This window comes from Catharus ustulatus, chromosome 29, assembly GCF_009819885.2.
Source record: "Catharus ustulatus isolate bCatUst1 chromosome 29, bCatUst1.pri.v2, whole genome shotgun sequence".
NCBI classification, from domain to species: Eukaryota; Metazoa; Chordata; class Aves; order Passeriformes; family Turdidae; genus Catharus; species Catharus ustulatus.
Window position 1 is genome coordinate 285,565 of NC_046249.1, and position 20,974 is coordinate 306,538.

The 20,974-nt window shown below is 52.2% G+C and overlaps 1 long non-coding RNA gene across 1 annotated transcript; it reads right to left on the reverse strand.

Moving 5' to 3' along the window:
- Positions 1–1,135: 1,135 nt before the first annotated feature.
- On the reverse strand, positions 1,136–20,580 carry LOC117008442. Its single transcript, XR_004420310.1, has 2 exons — positions 20,498–20,580; positions 1,136–1,448 (listed from the first exon to the last, which is right to left on the reverse strand). It is a non-coding gene; the product is annotated as an uncharacterized LOC117008442 (long non-coding RNA).
- Positions 20,581–20,974: the final 394 nt, after the last annotated feature.

Below are 20,974 nucleotides of genomic sequence, written 5' to 3' on the forward strand. Positions count from 1 at the left end.
CCTTGAGGAAGAGGAAAATAACCAAACACAGCTCAGCATCCTCCCCAGCCTGCCTCCTCTGCTGCTGGCAGCGACAGCCCCGCAGATGGCAGTGGCAGGTTAAAATCAGCTCGGAGCTGAGCTGTGCCGCAGCCTCGCATCTCAGCACGTGCAGCTTTGGTACCACCGAGCCAACAGCTCCCACCTGGTTACCACCCTCCCTCAAGGGAAAGGTTTTCCTTCTGGTTTCTCCTGCTCCCTGGGCTGTAGAGGAGCCGAGGCCATTCTCACAGTGGTGCTGGGAGAAGCAGGGTGGCGATGGAAGGAAGTGACACAGGACTGTGACAAGTGGAAAATTGGAGACGTAAGGGCAAAACTGCAGGAGCAGGGAGGAGCAGCGTGAGGTAGAGAAGAAAAGGGACTCTGTGGCACTGTGGATTTCCTTGCTCTGTAGCCTCCAGGATGAGTGATGACACACAGTAGCTCAGGAGCTGGGCGCAGATCCCTGCCCTAAGTTCAGACTTTTCAGTGTGGATGTGCATGGATGTGTTTACCAAGGGATACAGCTCATGGCAAGCTCAGGTCTCCCCCAGCTGCTTGTGCCAGACTCCAGAATCCAGAACAGAAAACTCGTCCAGTTTGTTCTGAAGCTGCCACCAAGGACAAACCACCCAGAAATGCTCCAGCTTCCCCTGGAGCCAAGGGCACATTTCACTGCTGGCACAGAGAAACACAGAGCCCAGTCCCTTCCCCATCCTCCTGTGCCTTGTGTCCACGGGCAGTTTGCCCACTCTGGCTGGGGAGTTTCTCCTGTGGTTGCTTGGACAAGAATTTCCCACTGCCTTCCCCAGGCAGCAGTTAACCAGGAGATTTAATGTGAACCTGACTCGAATCAGGAGGATTGCCTCCACGTCCTCAGGGGCTGTCTGCGAGGGGAAGTGGCTTCCAAGCGGGCATGTCTGGATTCCTCCTGTTCTCTTCCTCAGTACCAGGACACGAGCTGCTGTCCAGCAGCTTATTTCCCCACGGAGCAGCTCTTTGACCTTTGGATGTGCTCTGCATACACAACACCTGGGTTTAAATGAGGTAAAAGACTGAGGATATAAAGTGTGAGCTGATTCCAGGCTGCCCAAGCTGGGAAGGCAGCAAGCAGATATTAACATTAATCCATCATCCATTGCTTTATTGTCAAAGTTGAGCAAAATTACTCCAGTGAGTCAGCTGCTCTGGGAGAGCCAAGCAGGTGCTGGGCAATCCTGAGCACTGGTGGTGGCTTCAGCACTCCCCTGCTCCCAGCAGCAGGTCAAGGTGACACCTCTGAAAGGTCTTTTTACTCCCTTGGTCTTTCCTCTCACACTTCTTTGTCATGCACTTCTCCCATCCTCTTGCCAATGAACGATGGATCTGTCGTCTTCATGTTTCCAGGGCAACAAAGTTTCCCTCCAGCCCAGAGGCAGAACAAACCCATTCTGCTGGAAAATTCAAAGTGAGGATTAAAATTTGTAAAACAGCACACAACCTAGTGCAGCATCTCCCATTCCTGCCCAAGTTGCCCAAACCACTGTGGATAAATGGCAGTGCTGGTGTCACCTGCATGGGATTATCCAGAGCATCTCTGGTGGTGGGGCAGGGATGGTGCTCCCCTGCATGGACACACAGTTTGCCTGTGGAGTCTTAAAGCCACCAGTGGGTCCCTCAAAATCAGCCCTCGTGTTTTTGACTGGATGCAGACACAGCCTGGGGAGTGGCTTTATTTTCCACAGGATTCTGGATCTCCCAGCTGACCTGCTTGATCCTGTCCTGTCTAATCTGGCACCACTCAGGACAGCAAGGAAGAATTAGGAGAACAACTTATGCCCAAGTAGGAGTTCAGTGGTGTTTAAGCAGGAGTTGGTCTGGGTTGATTGATTCCCTGAGAACCCTGAGCAACAGAGGCAATGATGTCCCAAGGCACCAACTGGAGAGATGATGATGTGGAGCAAATGACTTCACAAGACTTAAAGGGTAACAATTTATGCATTTAATATTTCAGGCTATCAAACATATTTCCTCCCAAATGAAACCTCTGGGTATTAAGTACCTGAGTTCCTCCCTGGAACTGATTCTAAGGCACCCTGGTCTTTGAACAGTTCCATTTCCCTGGTGCCTTTGTTGTGCCTCTCACCAATCCACGCTCCCTGTCCGTGAAGGGTTTACATCCCAGTGATAAGACAAGAGCCAACAGTTTGATGCCAACAGATGGAAGCAATAAGCAAGAACAAGGACTGGAACAGAAATAATAAACAAGCACACGTAGAACATTTTCTCCTACGCTAGCCAAGGAAAGTCCATTAATTCTCATCTGGAAATCCCTGTAACATTTGCAGCGAGGACCTGCCATGGCTGTTCATGCTGCTGCCCCGCAGCACACATTTGCCTTGGTAATGTGAGCCATCACCCAGAAATTCTGCACTTTTCTCCTACCAGCTCCTCTCCCCATACCCAGGGAAGAAGAACATGCTGCCTGCTAAGAGCTGAGCCAGTGAAGGAAAGAAGGATTCACAGCTTGGCAAACGAGCAGTGCGAAACCCACAGCCAAACCTGCTTAGTCCCTGGAGAAGGGAGGGGGGCAGCAGGTGAAATATTGCTGAGGAGCAGCTCCAGACAGAGAGGACTGAATGACCCAGGAGCTCTTAGCACAGCAGCCTGGCCCCGATTGCTGCTTGCTCTGAGGGATGGGGACACAGCCTGACTGCTGAGTCAGTGCCAGCCCTAAGCACCACCAACCCCAAACTACAGATTCACCTCCACAGCTCTGAACATCTTCTGAGAGCTGCTGCTCCCAAACTTGTATTCATTCCTTCCCTGGGGACTGATCTTCTCCTCGTGTACCCTTCCCAGTCCCGAGCACCAGCTCCACGGGTTGCTCCACTGGGGTGACTGTGATGGTTTCCCACCTCAGGCACCCACGCCCACACTCAGCAGCTCTTTGCCTCTCACCTTGGTCACTCTGTAAACGAGAAGGGAGTTGACGCACCAGTCATCAGTGAAACAGCAGCTTCTTTCTCCTTGACATTCAGGCGGTTGAAAAGCTCCTTGTAGGGTCAAGCACAGTGGCTTTTAAATAATGCATCGTGTTTGTTAGTGTGTTGGCATTTAAATGTTGGCTGAGAGGAAGAAAGCAGCTGGGGTTCCAGTGCTCTGTGTTCTTTGATGGGGCCACTGGAAGCCCTGTGCAGACACAACACTCCCACAGTCACCTGTCCCTCCACTCCCCTGCTTCCCCTCCACATCACACCTCCCACAGGGCTCTGGCTCCTCATGCAGGGTCAGGGACAGGTCTCCACCCTCACTTGCACATCCCATCCTTCTCCACACCCCCAAAACCTCACTGAGAGCTCAGGCTACTGGGCTGGGAGGATGTACAGATAAAACACCTGGTCTGAAAATGTACCTGCTTCCCTCCTGGCACACTCAGTGCCAGAGCCTGCTGTGATGGACAAACCTTCTTCCCAACCCCACAGCTGTGGTCATGTTCCCTGCTAGACAAGAGAACTCAGAGGGTGCTGTGGTCTGCCCTCCTCCTCCATTGTGCTGTGGGTGGAGAGAGAGGGGCAGCAGCAAGAATTCACCTTTCTAACAATCAGCTGAACACTTTGGAGGACCTGGGTTGAATTTTCAGGCTTGTGATGTGTTGTCAAGAGCTGTCACTTGTACTTGGATCAGTCATTTTGAGCAGTGTGCCAGCAGCTGGTGTCACACCTCTGCCTGGGATCAGTGAGCAGGGATGGGGAAAGGAGCTGGAAACAGGTGTGGCCTTCTGCCAGTGCCTCTCCTGCTGCTGTTTGTCACTGCAGAGCATTCCTGAGGTCACCCCCAGAGCCTTGTTTTAAAGCTGGGAGGGAGTCACATCCAGCCCCTGCTCTGGGGCTGCTCCCTTCCCGGGCTCCAGCAGCCTGGGGATGCTGTGCCAGGGCTGGGACCTTGCCTGTCTTCCCAGTGCTTTCTGAGGTCTTTGGTATTGCCCAGAATGTGTTTGTGGGGTCTCTGAGAGCAGCTGGGCTTTCCCAAGGGTGTGTGCTGACATGGGGCAGCAGAGGCAGAACCTGGGCATCCTGGTGCCTGCTCCACTCTGCTGACCAGCCCTTTATCCCTTTGTTCCCCCAGACTAAACCCCTCTCCACCCTGAGATGACTCTCAGCTCTTTCAGCCCTGTTTGCATTGACCCAACCCTGCACTGACATCACAGCACCACTCAGAGGGGTGGGGAGAAAAGGAAAATGCCAAAAAGCAAGAGGAGAAAGCACGGAGATGGTTTTTCATCATCCTGACACAAGTGGACTGAAATCCCTGTGACACCAGTTCCTCTTGGGCTGCACCATCTCCCTTCCAGTGGAGAGAAGCACCACTGACCCTGTGATGTGCCCCTGGAATCAGAGTGGAATTAACAGAGCCTGTATTTTGAGGAAATTCCTGGTGTGCCATACAATACCTCCAATATCAGGGCTTTGTCATACAGAGCAGATAACCATGCAAACATCAGGGGATCTGCTCCAGATTTACACCATGGCAGGAACTGTTGCCCAAATTTTTTTTTCCTTCCTCCCCTCCCCATCCCCTCCACCCATGCAATTAATTAACCTCGGTGGTTTACAGCAAATTGCCTTCCAGCAGAAATCAGGCCTCACTGTGATAGCAGTCCTAATTGCCATGTCAGATATTTCCTAGCCCCATTCATTCCCCAGCACCATCAGCTATTGTTATAAATTAATAAAGCCTGGACACATCCCGTATTTAAGAATGAAAGCACAGAGAGAGAGTGTGATGGAGCATTAAAGAGACAGGACCTGAAGGCTCCTGACAGGACCCCAAGACTCTGATCTCCTTCCCTGCTTTCCAAAAACAACAACAAAATATGGGACTGGAGGTATTTCTAAATGCAGGTCCCTCAAAACTCATCCATCTGGCTAAAAATGCATCCGTTCAGAATTACAGGGTATTTTTAGACTGTAAAAGAGAGCAGATATAAATATGTCTTCATTCCTGCTGCAATCCTATTGGCTTAATCAATTACATCACTGATAGGTTTGATCCATGACATCCAAACAGATTCTATTCCAGAGTGAGGATGCAGAGCATATACATGTGTGTGTGCCTGGGGGATACATCTGTTTTTATATATTTGTACATTACATATGTATATATATGTATATATATATTTTAATACAGGCATGGACACACGTACCCTTCTATTTTCTATTTAAAAAAAACCAAAAAAATACTGCTTGAATAATTTTCACAAATAAGACAAACCCCATACTTTGCTGGCAGAACGATTACGGCTGTCAGGTCTGATGGACGCAGCGTCTGCCATGAATTATTCATAGAGGCTAATTATAAGCTGGCAGATTTCTGGCACAAATGTGCTGGAGATTCCAGTTATCTGTGACTGATCTGCTCCTCCCAAGTTCCTGAGGCACCAGAGGAGAGCAACCAACGGGTCCAAACTGGCTGGATGCATATGAGATGGGTTAGGTGGGGTCTCAGCCCTGCTCATTGGAAGCTCTGCAAGGTCCAGCAGGACCCCAAAATTGGCCCCCAAAGCACAAAGCACAAAGGATGTGTGCTTCAAACTGCCGAAGTGCTCCGTGAAATTCCAGCTGCTGCAGGAATCTAGTGCCACATACCCAGCAGGGAGACACAGGTGACATCCAGGGAAAGGCGAAAAGGGGTGAGAATGGTTCAGAGCCTGTCCTAATCAGCACTGCTTCCTTCATCTCTTGTGCCTTTCCCTCTCATGGTTTCCAACAGAAGGAATTATGTGGCTCCTCCCCACTCCTCAGCTGATTCCAGCACAGTCCCAGCAGCTGCTGCTGAAGAGTCTCTCACGGAGAGCAGGGAAAAGTGGATTGTTCAGGCTGGCAGTGGATGAGCTCGGAGGGCTGGAGAGGCCCTGAGCCAGCCCTGGCTGATCCGCTCTGTCTGGGAGGTCTCTGAGGCACATTCCCAGCCTCTGCCAGAGCCCACACAAACCATCACAGCCCTGCACTCCCTGCTGGGCCAGGCTGAGCCCTGAGGCTGCAGAAGGAGAGGGCTGGGGGATGCAGGGGTGGGGATGCAGGGATGGGGATGCAGGGATGGGGATGCAGGGATGGGGGATGCAGGGATGGGGATGCAGGGGTGGGGAATGCAGGGATGGGGGATGCAGGGATGGGGGATGCAGGGGTGGGGATGCAGGGATGGGGATGCAGGGGTGAGGGATGCAGGGGTGGGGATGCAGGGATGGGGGATGCAGGGGTGGGGATGCAGGGATGGGGATGCAGGGGTGGGGATGCAGGGGTGGGGGATGCAGGGGTGGGGATGCAGGGGTGGGGGATGCAGGGATGGGGGATGCAGGGATGGGGATGCAGGGATGGGGATGCAGGGGTGGGGATGCAGGGATGGGGGATGCAGGGATGGGGATGCAGGGATGGGGGATGCAGGGGTGGGGGATGCAGGGATGGGGGATGCAGGGGTGGGGGATGCAGGGATGGGGGATGCAGGGGTGGGGATGCAGGGGTCAGGGATGCAGGGATGGGGATGCAGGGGTGGCTGATGCAGGGATGAGGATGCAGGGATGGGGATGCAGGGATGGGGATTCAGGGATGGGGATTCAGGGATGGGGGATGCAGGGGTGAGGGATGCAGGGGTGGGGATGCAGGGGTGGGAACGGAGGGATGGGGATGCAGGGGTGGGGATGCAGGGGTGGGGGATGCAGGGATGGGGATGCAGGGGTGGGGGATGCAGGGATGGGGATGCAGGGATGGGGGATGCAGGGATGGGGATGCAGGGGTGGGGGATGCAGGGATGGGGGATGCAAGGATGGGGATGCAGGGATGGGGATGCAGTGCTGGGGATGCAGGGATGGGAACGGAGGGATGGGGATGCAGGGATGGGGATGCAGGGGTCAGGGATGCAGGGATGGGGGATGCAGAGGTGGGGGATGCAAGGATGGGGATGCAGGGCTGGGGGATGCAGGGATGGGGGATGCAGGGGTGGGGGATGCAGGGCTGGGGGATGCAGGGATGGGGATGCAGGGATGGGGATGCAGGGGTGGGGATTCAGGGATGGGGATGCAGGGGTCAGGGATGCAGGGATGGGGATGCAGGAGTGGGGGATGCAGGGGTGGGTATGCAGGAGTGGGGGATGCAGGGGTGGGTATGCAGGGATGGGGATTCAGAGGTGGCTGATGCAGAGATGGGGATGCAGGGATGGGGTTGCAGGGGTGGCTGATGCAGGGGTGGCTGATGCAGGGGTGGCTGATGCAGTGACCAGTCACCCTGGCCTGTCTGGGAAGCACAGGCACTGCTCCAGTGTGGATGAGCCCTGTGGCTGGGCTGGACAGGGCAGACACAGCATTCCCTGCTCCAGGCAGTGGCTCAGGTGTCCCTCCCTCCCTCCTGTTGCTCCTCAGCACTTTCCTGAAAGCCTGCTGTGGCTCTGGTTTAAAGCTCCTTGCTTTCTTTGAGGCTTTGGCCACTTTCCAGGACTTTTATTCACCCATCAGTCACTGTCTGGAGAACAAAGCTTCAGAGGCATAACCAAAGGTCAAAAGAAGTTCCCTGTTCAGTCTTCTCCTCAGCAGGAGTTAAATACAGCATCAAACTCCACTGGAAGCACGATCCCTCTCCAAAGCTCTGTGTCCATGGCTGGAGCTCACCTCTGAGCAAACCAGAGGACAAAACTCCCAGGCTCTGACTGGAAATTAAAGAGAAAGTAGCAGGTTCTGCCCCATGCCAAGAAACCTGGCATAAGGACAGCAGATAGCAAAGATCAGAAAATCCACGACCACAAATTCCATGTCTGGGAGAAAGAGACAAGGCAGATTTCTTGACGCTTCTCCAACCCATTAATCTTCTGCCCAGTAATAGAAGGCTTAATTCTGTTAGCAGTGGACACCTTAAGGAGGCAATTCTGGGCTTATTGGTTCAAATAGTCCAACTAGTTTCCAGCCTCAGTGGATATTTACTGCCCAATGCCTGATGGGCCAGCTCCTGATTGTGTCTTTAGGGCACACCTAAAGAACATGAACCCATGAAGGAGCCCCTCCTTGCCCTGGCTCCCTGGCAGCCCCAGCTCCCACCGAAATCAATCCTCCTGTCACTCTCTGAAGCACAGCTTTGATTTCCCACCAGCTGTGGGCTCACACACAGATATTCTGGCTGTGTGTGCAGCCACCAGCCCTGTGCACCAGGAGCTCATCCCCAAATCCCCAGTGGGCTGGGAGCACCTGAGGCAGAGTAAATAATCTCACCACACATCTGTCCATGTCCTTGCTCCCTTCAAAATAAAAGGGCAGGTTGTGAGCAAGAGAATGAATGTCCCTAATAAGGCCAGGGCTGGTAAATAGCATTATGCCTTCATTTGCTCTGAGCCATTCATATTCTTCCAAGCAGAAAGGTAACAGGAATTGTGCAGCAATAACAGATCGTCAGCTGTTGGGAGCCTGCAAACTTTGTCTCTTCTCTCAATGCATGCTATAAAAATTACCCCTCAGAGACTTTTCTTTCTCTTTCCTTTTCCTCTTGACATACTGTGGATATAAACTCTCTCCCTGCAAGGAAATTTCTTCTTCCATGCATTCCAAGCTCAGTGACATTCTTCACGGTGCCCTGGAGCTCAGGGCCCCGACGTGCATCTGTCTCCTCGGTGTGAACTGAAAGATCAGGAGCCATTCATTTACAAAAATAGTCAGGGCCCTTTTTCCTTCTCGCCTGAGTCTCTTCTATAAAGGAAGAAGAGCTTCCCAGATGCTGAGGCAGCAGCAGACCTGCCCAGGTACAGTGGGCACATCAGGATAATTGGGATGCAGAGGAGACAGACCTGGCTGGTGATGTGCATCAATCTCTTGTCTGCACGCTGTCTTCCCCACCCTAGGCTTCCTCTGCAGTTTTAATGTTTTGTTCCAATCTTTGGATTGTATTAAAATATTAATGCTAAGGTTTTATTATAATTTTATACTCTGTAGTTAATATTTTAATACAATAGAAGCCCAAATGAAATCTTCCAACGTTATTGGTGAAATGATTATGCACAATTGAAACAAAACAATCCACTAGGGCCAGGAAGATGTTTTATTGGAATTTTCTTGTCATGAGTGTAAATCAAATGTCATTGTTTTGTTCTGATGGAAGGACAGGCCCCCCTGCTTCCAAAATATTAGGGATTCAACTAATTAGTGTATTGAAGTGCCTCAAATTGACACACACACCCCTGATGTGGCTCAAGATTTACCTTGCTGTGAGATACAACACAGCTCTGAGATCTGAGAAAGGGAATGGCCCAGAGAGGGAGGAAGTGCCCAGGTGAGGCACGAGGGTGCCCAGCCCTGCAGCCTCCTGCCCAGGGCTGCGTTTGCTGCTGTGCCCCACAAAGGGCTGCAGGCACACGGTGAAAACCACCTGGAGCAGCTGAACCCCTGGGAAATGGGAACCTCAGCTGCTCTGTGGTGCTGAGACCCCTCAGGTCTCAAAACTTGGGATCCCACATGCCTGTGATACCCTCCCCCCCTTTTTTTATGGCACAAGACAACTGTTAACTCTTCCAAACAATTTTCCCATTTACAGCAGATTAAGAGCAAAATTCTAGTGGGACTAACAGAGTGTAATCTGCTTTCCATTCCTCCTCCTGCTTCAGGAAGAAGAGCTGTCTGCAATGGCGCATTTCACACTCCGATGCTGATATTTCAATTTCCTGCTTAAGTTACAATAAAAACTGCCCACCCTGCTGATGCTCCCTTGAAGAATAACTTATGTTGATTGACATTCTTTAATTCCCCTTGGATGCAGCTAATGATTGAGATGCCAGGAAATGTAAAAGCATGTCCTACCTGCAGACTCCTCTAAGCTCCTTTGGAAGGCTTTGAAAGGCTTCCAATTTCAAGCACAAAACACAGCTACTGTCCTTGAGCACCTTCCTTGTCTTCCCCTTCTTCCTCCCCTGTTCTTTGCCACCCCCCAGGAGGACAGAATTAAAATCCTGATACCAGTGAAGGCAAAGGGAACTGAATTCATGGCAACAGGGCAACGCTGGGAGGACTCACCTTCCCAAAGCTCAGGGCAGCAGGACACCCTTCCTGCACTCCCAAACAGGTCTTCAGGACAGCCAACAGTTTGATGAAGCTGACAAAGCCATGTCTGGGGTTTCTGTTGATTATGGGGTCCAGTTTCAAGACCCTGATGGGCAACTGCTGCTTTGTGTATTGGACAAGAGAGGGACACGGGTCAGGTGTTGGCAGAAGGGAGCAGAAGCACCAAGGCTCAGGTGTCAGCAGCTCCGAGATGTGCCCTGCAGTCATCCCCGTGCCCCCAGGTCTGCCAGACAGCCTCAGAACTGGGGCAAACTGCTGCAGGGGAAACACTACAGAATCAGGCATCTGGCTGTGAAATCAGGCTACAATCAGGCTGAAACTCGCTCCAAAACCAGACCCTGCACAGACACTCCCACGCCAGCTTTGCTGGGATCCTCGTGCTGCTCAGACCTGAGAAAACAGGACCTCCTCACACCCCCACACACCTTGCCTGCCCCCACGCACCTCTGCCCCTGAAATGAAGGAATCATTTATCTTGTGTCCTTTTGCCAAGACTGGGAAGGTTTTCCTTGCGTTTGGCAAAGCAGCTTTCTTCCTATCTTCCATGGTCAGGAAGTGTTCCTCTATGAGGATTTGCCTGTATGGCAAGGATTTATTATTCCAATCAAAATTCAGCTCTACAGGCCACTAATCCCACGTATCTGCAGCAGAATAATCCATCCAGCACAACCACACGAGGGAATTTCCCTGGGTGGACAAAATCTTGTAGGCCATTTGCAGACTGCTAAGCGAGGAGGAAAAGGGAACTGGTCACTGGAGCTCCTGAATTTCAGCAAATTCCCTCAGGAGCTGCTACAGGGTTGATGAAGCTCAGAGAGTTTAAAAGCAGCCCCAAGCAAGGGAAGACTGAACATCATTTCAAAATCCTGAAGAATCTTCCCATCAAAATAATGTCAGAGCCTGTCACGGCGGAGGGAAAACAAACGCGCAGAACACGATGGTTCTGCATGAAATGTAAAATGCTGTTTAGTTAAAACAAAGCTCTTTCAAAGCACTCAGTAGGGAAGCAGAGGGAGGCAAAAAGCACTTTTGTAAGCTTAAAAGATATTTAAACAGAGAAACCTGTTGAGTGGTGCAGAGCCCTGCCTGTGCTCTCACAGCTATTGCTGTCACTCAGGAGAGGGGAGCCCCTTCCCCTGGAGCTCGAGGGGCTCCTGCCCCCTCCAGAGCAGCCCCTTCCTCTGCTCTGGCCACCACGGGACGAGGGCAGCAGAGGGAAGCAGCCTCTTCTAAATAACCAGAAGAAGAAAGTGAGAGGAGGCAGTGCCAGTCGGAGCCTCGAACAGTCCCAAGGGCTGTTGGACCCCTGCAAATTTAGTTCCTGCACAAAGATATCTCACTCCTTCCCTGGGCCTTGTTTCCCATGGCAGGGAACAGGATGTCATGTACAGGGATGCACTGACATTGCTGCAGCAATCCAAGTTTGGCAGTGTGGTACCCAACACAGCGCTGCTCTGCCGTGCTCCTGCTCTCCAGGAACCCCTTGGTGGAACTGGCTCTGGAGCCCAAGAGGATCCCACAGCAGAGAGGCAGGCAGTGGGACTGCAGTCAGTAGAAAGGGGGTTGAAAATTCTGGGGTTCCATCAACTCCTCCATTTTTCTGCTGTGAAAGAGAACAGGAGTCTTGTATGTGCCTAACCCTACCTGTAAAGCCAAATCAATTCAATCTCCCCCTTCCCTGCCCATCTAAGAGACAAATCCTTTTGACATGTGCTAGTTAATAATAACAGCCCCAAAGGATACCACTCAGACAACAACGACAGAAATCACAGCCAAGGAAAGAAAAAAAATCCATCCAGAATTTTGGAAGACCAGCGCACCTGAGGAAAGAGACTTCCATGGACATGTCTTTAATCTTTCCTGCTTCCAGCCCTTAATAGCAGAAGCTGATTCGAAGACTTGGTGATTGATTTCCAGCCCAGACACAAAGTGACAGGCTCATTTTCAAGTATTGCACAGCCATAATTCCGTGTTTTATTTGTTATTATTGTAACCTGCTGATGGAGTGGGGCTGTACTCGAGGCAGTGGGTAACAACTCTGGCTCCAGGCATTATTTAGAGTTGGGTGTTTAATGCCAGAGCCTCGTGCCTCTCGGTATTTATGAAGAAGATGTGCCTGTAGCTCCAGTGCTCATATCTTATTTGTTTGTTGTTCAAACAAAGGATCAGGAAATTGGATGCTGTTTCTGGCTGGTGATATCATCTCAACAGTTAAGGGAAGGCCACTGGTCTTTACACATTTCTCCAGCACAGCAATGAGGAGAGCTGCCTCCAATTCAAGGTGAATGAGTCACCTTGGAAAGTGCTCCATCTCTGCAAACAGGGAAAGGCTCTCTCCACGAACGCAGGGACAGGACAGCTCTCAGCTGAGCACCACCCCAAGGCTGTGGGGCCCAGCCCTGCTGCCCAGCACTGACATTTCTCTTCTCTTTTGCCAGAGTTTTCCCCACTTCTTCCCTTAATTTCTCCCTCTTCTAATTAAAGATCAAATTAAGAAATCTTGCACATGGCGTTTTTCTCACTCAGAATAAGGTTCTTGGAAGAAAAACCTTCCGGCCAGATTCAGTGAGAGCATTCATCCCTCTGGAGACCAGCAGGAAAACCCTGCTGGGGTTGTCAGGGCTTTTGTGGGATTAGGGCATGTTTATGGAGCCAGAGCAAAGGGTCTGCTGGGTGCCCCCTTTTCCAGGCCAGAAAAGTGTCTTAGCCCTGATCTGGCAGCTTGGGAGCTGCCCCTGGTTTAACTTCAGCCAAGCCCCCTTGCCTTGCAGCGGGGCACCAAGGAGAGGATGCACAACTCTGTGAACTCACCTGTGAGCTCCTAAATAACTCTGGCAGCTTGGAAAAGCTCATTCAGCCTGAGAAACTGGGCCTGCTGCTGCAGCAGAAGCCAGGGAAGGGACGTCATGCTCAAGCCCTGAAGTTTAAGCTCTGCTGTGCAGCAATGAGTGGCACTTGTGCTCACAACAGAAAACTGTCAGCAGTGATTTCTGGATGCTGCCTGGACACCCCTGAGACAGGCACAAAACAGGATCTCTCCGCAGGCTGAGAGTTTATGCTGAGATGCTGAAGGTCTCTATGAAGTCTTTGGTGTTGCTATTCCAGTTTCTTGTTAATTGAGTGGAGACCAACCAGTGCCTGTTCCCAGGAGGCTGCAGGCTCTGGAGGGCTCTGCAGAGAACAAACAGACACCAGCCCAGTGCATCAGTGAAGGCAATTTGGAGGGGATCCGGTTTGACCTGTTTCTTAGAAACCTTTCATTTTCAGGTTTTCTCACTACACCCCAGTCAGCAAGGCTCTTTCGTTCAGGAGTACCTGTACAGGTACCTGTAACACCTGAACTTTGTGGGTGTGGTGAGATCAGGTCAAAGCTTGGACTTGATGATCTTGGGGGTCTTTTCCAACTCAATGACCCAGTGATTCTGAGTGTCTGGCTGCCAGCAGCCCACATGGGATGTGACAAAGCCCCTGAGCCCTGTCTCTGTGCCAGCTGGTGGCTCTTTGGGCACACAGAGCATGGCCCAGAGCCCAGCTGTGACCAGGGCACCCACACAGCAACAGGCAACCCCTCTGCCCCTTGCAGTGACAGGGGACACATCAAACATAAATCCCACCCAAGCTGCTACCAGTTCTGTTTTGCCAGGGTGTTATTCACAAAAACAATCTCTGGTGCCAGCTCTGGTTGCCAGCCAGGGCTGCAAGCTAATGAAATTGCCTTTTACACTGAGCATGAGCCAGCCCCTGCCTGCAGGAGGGGGACACTCCTCGCTGCCAGCCCGGGGGTGGTGGCAGTCAGGTCCTTATGGACTTGTCAGCAAATGGGACACTGAAATGAGGGCAGAGCTAAAACTGCTGGAGACTGAAACTTTCCAAGAGAGGAGACTGCAACAGGGAGGGTGGTGAGGGAGCCAGCACCTCCCTGGATGTCCTGCAGCAATCAGCTGGCCTGGAAGGGAGAAAGGGGAGAAGCAGGGAGCTAGCTGAAGGCTTAGAAAAGGAGTTCTTAGGAAAAAGACAGCTGTCCTTGGAGAACTCTGACTCTGCTCAAAGGGATCCAGCTCTGGTTTATCCTCAGAGGGTTTTCCCTGGCTCTCAGCCTCACCATGGTGCAGGCAGAGATGCCTTGCACGAACACAGGAGCTGAGCAGCTACAGGGTGAAGCTCCACCACCCCTGCGATGCCCTTTCCTACCAGCAGTGTTCTGCAGAAGGCACAGGGCAGCAGATTTAACAAACCCAGCAGTGCACAGAGTCGTGTTGTATTCAGGGGGCTCCTTCCCAGAGAGCAGCAGACAGATTTCACAGGGGGACAGGAGGGGTGGCTGCTCCCTGGCGTGGCTCTGCTGTGCAGTTTCTCACAGGATGGAGCAGAGGCTGCACAGCTGCCTGCCTGCAGGGTGGCTGCAGCTGTGCCACCTTCCCAGCCTGCTCCACACATTGCATGTGCCAGCCACATCCCACAAAAGGCAGAGATCTTCCTGGAACAGAGAGGAAAATCTCCTGATGGCATACTCGTGAGACTGAGGCCACTCGGTGCTGTTGTAGGTGGTTATCCACCAGTCAGTTGCTTAAAAACAATATTCTAAGGTGAATAGTCATTCCTGTAGTGGTTCAAAAGTACAACGTGCCTATGCTTCGGTTTCCCACTGCAGAGAGGGGAAATGACAGTCCTGAGCCTGCGAGGACAGGTTTGGGAAATCCAAAGTGCACTCACCTGCTCAGTGGTGGGACTGCAGGGCAGAGCAGCACAAGGGAAGCAGGGACTGAAGCTGCTGTGCCTCTGATCATCAGCCAGGCACTGCATCCTGCCCCAGCCCCACCACCCAGAGCCACACACACTCAGCTCAGTGCTCCTTCCAGTGAGTTTCCCTCTCCTCCCTTCCCAAAGCTGCTGGCAGCCTCTTTTTCCCCACCAAACGTGGCCCTCTTGTGTTCACAAGCGAAATACAGAGAAATCAGCAACAACTGCTCACGGATGTGAGAGGATTATTAGCAAAGTGGCTTTTCCACACCTTAAACTCTGTTTAGATGGCTTTAGGGAGCCACGAGCAGCATCCTGCAGGTTTCTGCCCAAATCCCACCAGAGCAAGCTGAGCATCACCAAGATTTCAACCCTCCCTCTCACTCCCACCTCCCTGGGCTTGGAAACAGAGATTCCTTGGGGGTTTGCAGAGCTAAATATGTAGTGCTTGGAAGAAATAACCCCCAAGCACTGTTATCTGAAGGGTGGGGAGGAAGGAGTGCAGGTCAGGGTGGGGAGGCTGCAGCGCAGCTCAGACCTTGTGCAAGGAAAGGAGCAGTCGTTTACATCAGGGTTTCCATAGAGACCAAGTTTTGAAAGGCTTAAGGTGGAATGATTATGGATGTTCTGAAGGGCTTGAGATAAAAATAACCTTGCTAAGTGTTGCATGGGCTAATTAGATGCTGATCCTTGGCTTGGAGCTCTCCTTGGTGGCACAGTGTGGGCCCCTGGGCTTGCCCACACGTTCCCTGTGTGTGCAGTGGAGAATGCAGCACCTCTCACAGCAGCAGTGATCCCTGCTTCCCTGCAAGGCTCTTTTGCTTCTCAAAGCCTCCTCTCTCTGCCAGCTCAAGCAGAAACAGCTGCTCCAGCCCTGTGCTCCAACCTGCTGTCACCTGCACCCAGCCCCGGTCACACACTGGGCTTTGGCTCTGGGTGTGCAAAACAAAGAAGCAGAAAGGGAAGGAGGAGCCCAGCAAGGAGCACTGATGGATTTCCACCTGCCATGGCAAAGAAAATCTGCCCCACAAGTGAGAAATTCACTGAAACCAGCCCCAAAGCATCTCCCTGCTGGCAGCCCTCAGCCTCAGAGGGCACCCAGGATTTACAGGAGCTGCAGGGAGTGCCACACCCAGGGCAGGGGTGCTGGGGACAGGCTGGGTTTGCTCCCTACCTGTGCAAAACACCCTGACACGGCTGTGTCTGCACTGCTTCCACACCCAGGTGCAAACAACAAAACAAAACACAAAAGGCAAGACCCTCAGCCAAAGAAATGGGAGCTTCTCTGACGGCATATCCTACCAGATGTTTTAATGGAATAATTACTCAGTCTTGGCCAAACCTTTAATCCCCCTGAGACTGCCTGGGGTTTTCCCCCCTTACTGAAAAAAAATCACTTTGGGTTGCAGGTCAGCAAAAACTGTTCATGCACTTAGGTCAAAAAGGCCTACAAGTGTGTGAAAATTCAGGTTTTTGAAGCAACCAGAACAAAACCTTCTCAATACTTAGCTTTGTAAAAAGGGCATTTTGTTTGGAACTGCAATAACAGGGTAAATGCATCCAAGAAAGCAACAGAATCTTTTGATAAGGAGCAAACACAATTCTTTGGGGCCAATTACTTCTACTTGGGCAAGGGATAATGGAAAAAACTTTGTTTCAGGTGGCCTCCCCCATACCCATCACTCTCCAGTTTCCTCCAGTTAAAGCCATGAAACAAATTAGAGATTTTCTCACTCAGCTGCAGTCCTTAGCCAGAAGAGCAATTTCCAAGCTGCCCTCAGCCCAGCTGTCTCACAGTCTGGCTATCTAACAAGCCACACTGACTCTCAGTGTAATTTCCTAAAGCAAATTCCTAATGATGGTTATGAAAACCTCCTTATGGTTTCCCAGCTGATGCAGAAGTAACATACAGTAAGGGGCCCTGATTCACACATGAACATTTTAAAAAGCAGCCTCTGATTTTTGGGGCTGTGTGTGGGTCACGGAATCATGGAATACCCTGAGCTGGGAAGGACCCACAAGCTGAGGAGTCTCCCCTCAGTCTGCTGTGCTCCAGCTGAACGAGCCAAGCGCCCTCAGCTGCTCCCCAGACCTTTCCCAGCTCCGTGTCCCTCCTTTGGCCACCCTCTAACAGCTCTGTGTCCCTCCTCTGGACACTGACAGCTCTGTGTCCCTCCTCTGGACACTAACAGCTCCCTGTCCCTCCTTTGGACACTCACAGCTCCGTGTCCCTCCTTTGGACACTAACAGCTCCCTGTCCCTCCTTTGGACACTCACAGCTCCATGTCCCTCCTTTGGACACTCTAACAGCTCTGTGTCCCTCCTTTGGACACTAACAGCTCTGTGTCCCTCCTTTGGACACTCTCTAACAGCTCTGTGTCCCTCCTTTGGACACTGACAGCTCCGTGTCCCTCCTCTGGACACTAACAGCTCTGTGTCCCTCCTTTGGACACTCACAGCTCTGTGTCCCTCCTTTGGACACTGACAGCTCTGTGTCCCTCCTGTGGACACTCACAGCTCTGTGTCCCTCCTCTGGACACTAACAGCTCCGTGTTCCTCCTTTGGGCACTAACAGCTCTGTGTCCCTCCTCTGGACACTCTCTAACAGCTCCCTGTCCCTCCTTTGGACACTCTCTGACAGCTCCGTGTCCCTCCTCTGGACACTAACAGCTCTGTGTCCCTCCTTTGGACACTCACAGCTCTGTGTCCCTCCTTTGGACACTGACAGCTCTGTGTCCCTCCTGTGGACACTCTAACAGCTCTCTGTCCCTCCTCTGGACACTCACAGCTCTGTGTCCCTCCTCTGGACACTGACAGCTCCGTGTCCCTCCTCTGGACACTCACAGCTCTGTGTCCCTCCTTTGGACACTAACAGCTCTGTGTCCCTCCTTTGGACACTCACAGCTCCGTGTCCCTCCTCTGGACACTCTAACAGCTCTCTGTCCCTCCTCTGGACACTCACAGCTCTGTGTCCCTCCTCTGGACACTGACAGCTCCGTGTCCCTCCTTTGGACACTCTCTGACAGCTCTGTGCCCCTCCTTTGGCCACTCTCTGACAGCTCTGTGTCCCTCCTTTGGACACTCACAGCTCTGTGTCCCTCCTTTGGACACTGACAGCTCCGTGTCCCTCCTGTGGACACTGACAGCTCTGTGTCCCTCCTTTGGACACTGACAGCTCTGTGTCCCTCCTTTGGACACTAACAGCTCCGTGTCCCTCCTCTGGACACTCTCTAACAGCTCCATGTCCCTCCTCTGGACGCTGACAGCTCCCTGTCCCTCCTTTGGACACTCTCCAAACCTTTGTGTCCTTCTGACCTTGTGGTGCCCAAGGTGCCCCAGCACTGGAGGTGAGGCTGCCCCAGTGCAGAGCAGAGTGGGGCAATCCCTGCCTTGCCTGTGACCTGAGGAGCTCTTCAGGGACAAGGACTAAACACCTTCACCTCCAGTCCCTGCTTCACACCTGGCCAGGCTCCGCGCGCTCACCAAACAAGTGTTGACAACTTGTGCGTCACCAGCTCTGCCTCGTTTGCTTTCTGATGGCTCTCACCCAAAGGCTGAGGGAAGGAAAGGAAAATCTCTTTTGCCTTCAACTTCTGAAGCCTGGCAGAAAGTGGCAAGTGATAGTAGAGCTGAAGGGATCCAGCTCTGTGGTTTAGGAAAAGGGAGACAAAGACCATTTTTGATTTGCAGGGTTGCTCCTCCAGGAACTCTTCAGCAGGATGGAGATTTCTGCCCCTGCATCCACGCAGGCAGTAAGCCACCAGGGACACCTTTCCCCCCTTGCCCAGAGCAGTCCCCTCAGCCTCTCCTCTCTGCTGAAAGCCTGCAGTCTCCTTCAGAAGTGTCTGTGGCAGAGGCAGCTCCTGGCTGTGGCAATGTCAGCTTGATGTAGCACCACAGATTTCTGAGTGTGGCTTGTGCTTTCCTCAGGTGCAAATGGAAGAGACTCCAGCATCTATTTCTGCTTCCCATGGTACCCCCTGTAAGGATCAATCCTGCCTGAGCACAAGGGAGAGCTGCTTGAATTAATCCAGGCAGACAGCACACTCCTCTCTGTAAACAGTGCCACAGCTCTGGCATCTGCAAAGGTTCCATGTGACGCAGGAGACCTGAGTCAGGCCACAGAGACCTGATGGAAGAGGGCAGGGAGCAGGAGCAGGACATGTCTGCAGACAGCACAGCCCCAGAGTGTCCTGTGTTGTTCTCCAGCATGGGAAGGAGGGGATGTGATGTGGTTTGACATGAGCAGCAACGATACAACTTCCCTCCATCTTAAAACAGCAAATTTCCGGCTCATCACCTGCTCTCAATAGAGCCAACGAATTGCCAAATAGATTTAATTTCAGCCTGGTCTCCTATCAAACCAGGTTTAAGTGATCAGTGTGTGTGCACACTCGTGTGTGCATTTATATTCTTTCCCTTTTTCCTTATTCCCCATAATTTTGAACTCACTGGCCAATTCAACTCTAATCTGACAGAGGCAGAGGTCTTAGAAAGGCTACATCCCAAAAGAAATGGCAAAAATACATATTTGATCAGGATTGGCAGACAGTGTAATGAAGGGAATATCTGAAATGCCATCTCAAACCTTACTGCATTCAGTTCCAGGAGAGATCCAGGAGCCTTTCCCTGAGCCTCAGGTGGGCAGGATGCTTCAACCTCTGCTTTGCATTTCCCTCCCAAGTTGCTTCTTTCCCAGCCCACAGATGTCTCCAGAGCTGCCAGGGAAAGCTGCTCATCAGGTGAGGTGATTGTGGTCCCAAAAAGGCATTTTAACCTTGGGAGAAACACAGATTTTGTGACTGTGTCCTCGGAAGGTCCAGTGCCTGCTAACATGACTGTGCCCCTTTATCGACACACACAAATTTGGATTCACTTCTGTTAATGCCTGAGCCTCAGATCACAAATCTGCAGTAGAGCTATTACTGAGTTTCTAGCTGCTCTCAGCCTCTCCTGTCAGCCCCTCTGGCCCATGGGCAGAGCAGCCCCAGGCGCTGCAGAGCCACAGCTGCCCTGAGCTCTCAGCTCTGACAAGAACTTCAGCAGGAATTCTCCTGGCCCTCCCCGCTGTGCCAGGACTCGATTGTCTCCTGCACAGGGAAAAGCAGCTCAGTGTTCAGCTGCTGCAGGTGCTGCAGGGCTCCTGGGCAAAGAGAACAACAGAAATCCTCTGTGAAGGTCACCAGGCACAAAGCACCACCAGAGACAGGGCAGAGCACACCCAGGATTGATGGCACTTCAAGGTTTAGGTCTCTGTGGAGACAGCCAATAAAGGGCAATATATTTTACATACAGAGGAATTGTTTTAAGGAGCCTGTACGAGCCTGCATGTGGCCATGCTCCTGTCCTGAGCACAGTTGGAGAACACAAACCCTGGGTTTTGCAGCTGAACCTGTGGGTGTGCAGACTTTGGCTCAGGCAGCAGGGCTGGGCACCCTGGGCTCTCACCCCTGCTCTGACACTGGAGGCTGTGTGGCCTTGCAGAATTTATGCTTCCTCTCAGTGCCCTTCCTCAAGCAAGGATCCTGACACTGCCTTCCTTTGCCAGGCACCGTGGGACTCTGGAGGAGGAGCAGTGCATCACAGAGTTATTGCTCCATCTGATCCCTTCCTGCCCTCCACAGGGACTGCCTGAGCATCTCCCAGACCTGCACCCTGGGCGTGACTCACCTGCAGCCCTCTGCAGCTCCCCACAGGGAAAATGAGGTGTGTGGTGCTGTGTTTTGCCTTGGCAGGGCTGTTCCAGTCCGGGCTCTGTTCCTGGGAGAAGGACTCCCTGTGTGTGTTGTGTTTGCAGCCACCTGCAGTGTCTGTCCGTGTGCAAGGGAAGGGAGGGAGAGAAGCTGCTTGGAAACCAGGCAACAGGCATTTCCAGCGTGGGGTCATCCTGACCTGACATTTAGAGGCAAAATATGCTTGGAATAGGAGGTTTTCCAACCCCAAGGGCGCCAGGCTTGGGAAAGCCTGGTTAGGGCTGAGCCTTGGTCTGGTAAAATCCACTGGGACCCTTATTTTTCCACTCCTTGCACCTCCTGAGATCTGGGAGAGAGGGAATTAAAAACCATTGAAATTTTTCCTTCCCCCTTTCCTTCCTTAGCCCTGGACACAGAGGGGCTGGGTGGGTGAGGACAGGCAGCACCCAGGGGC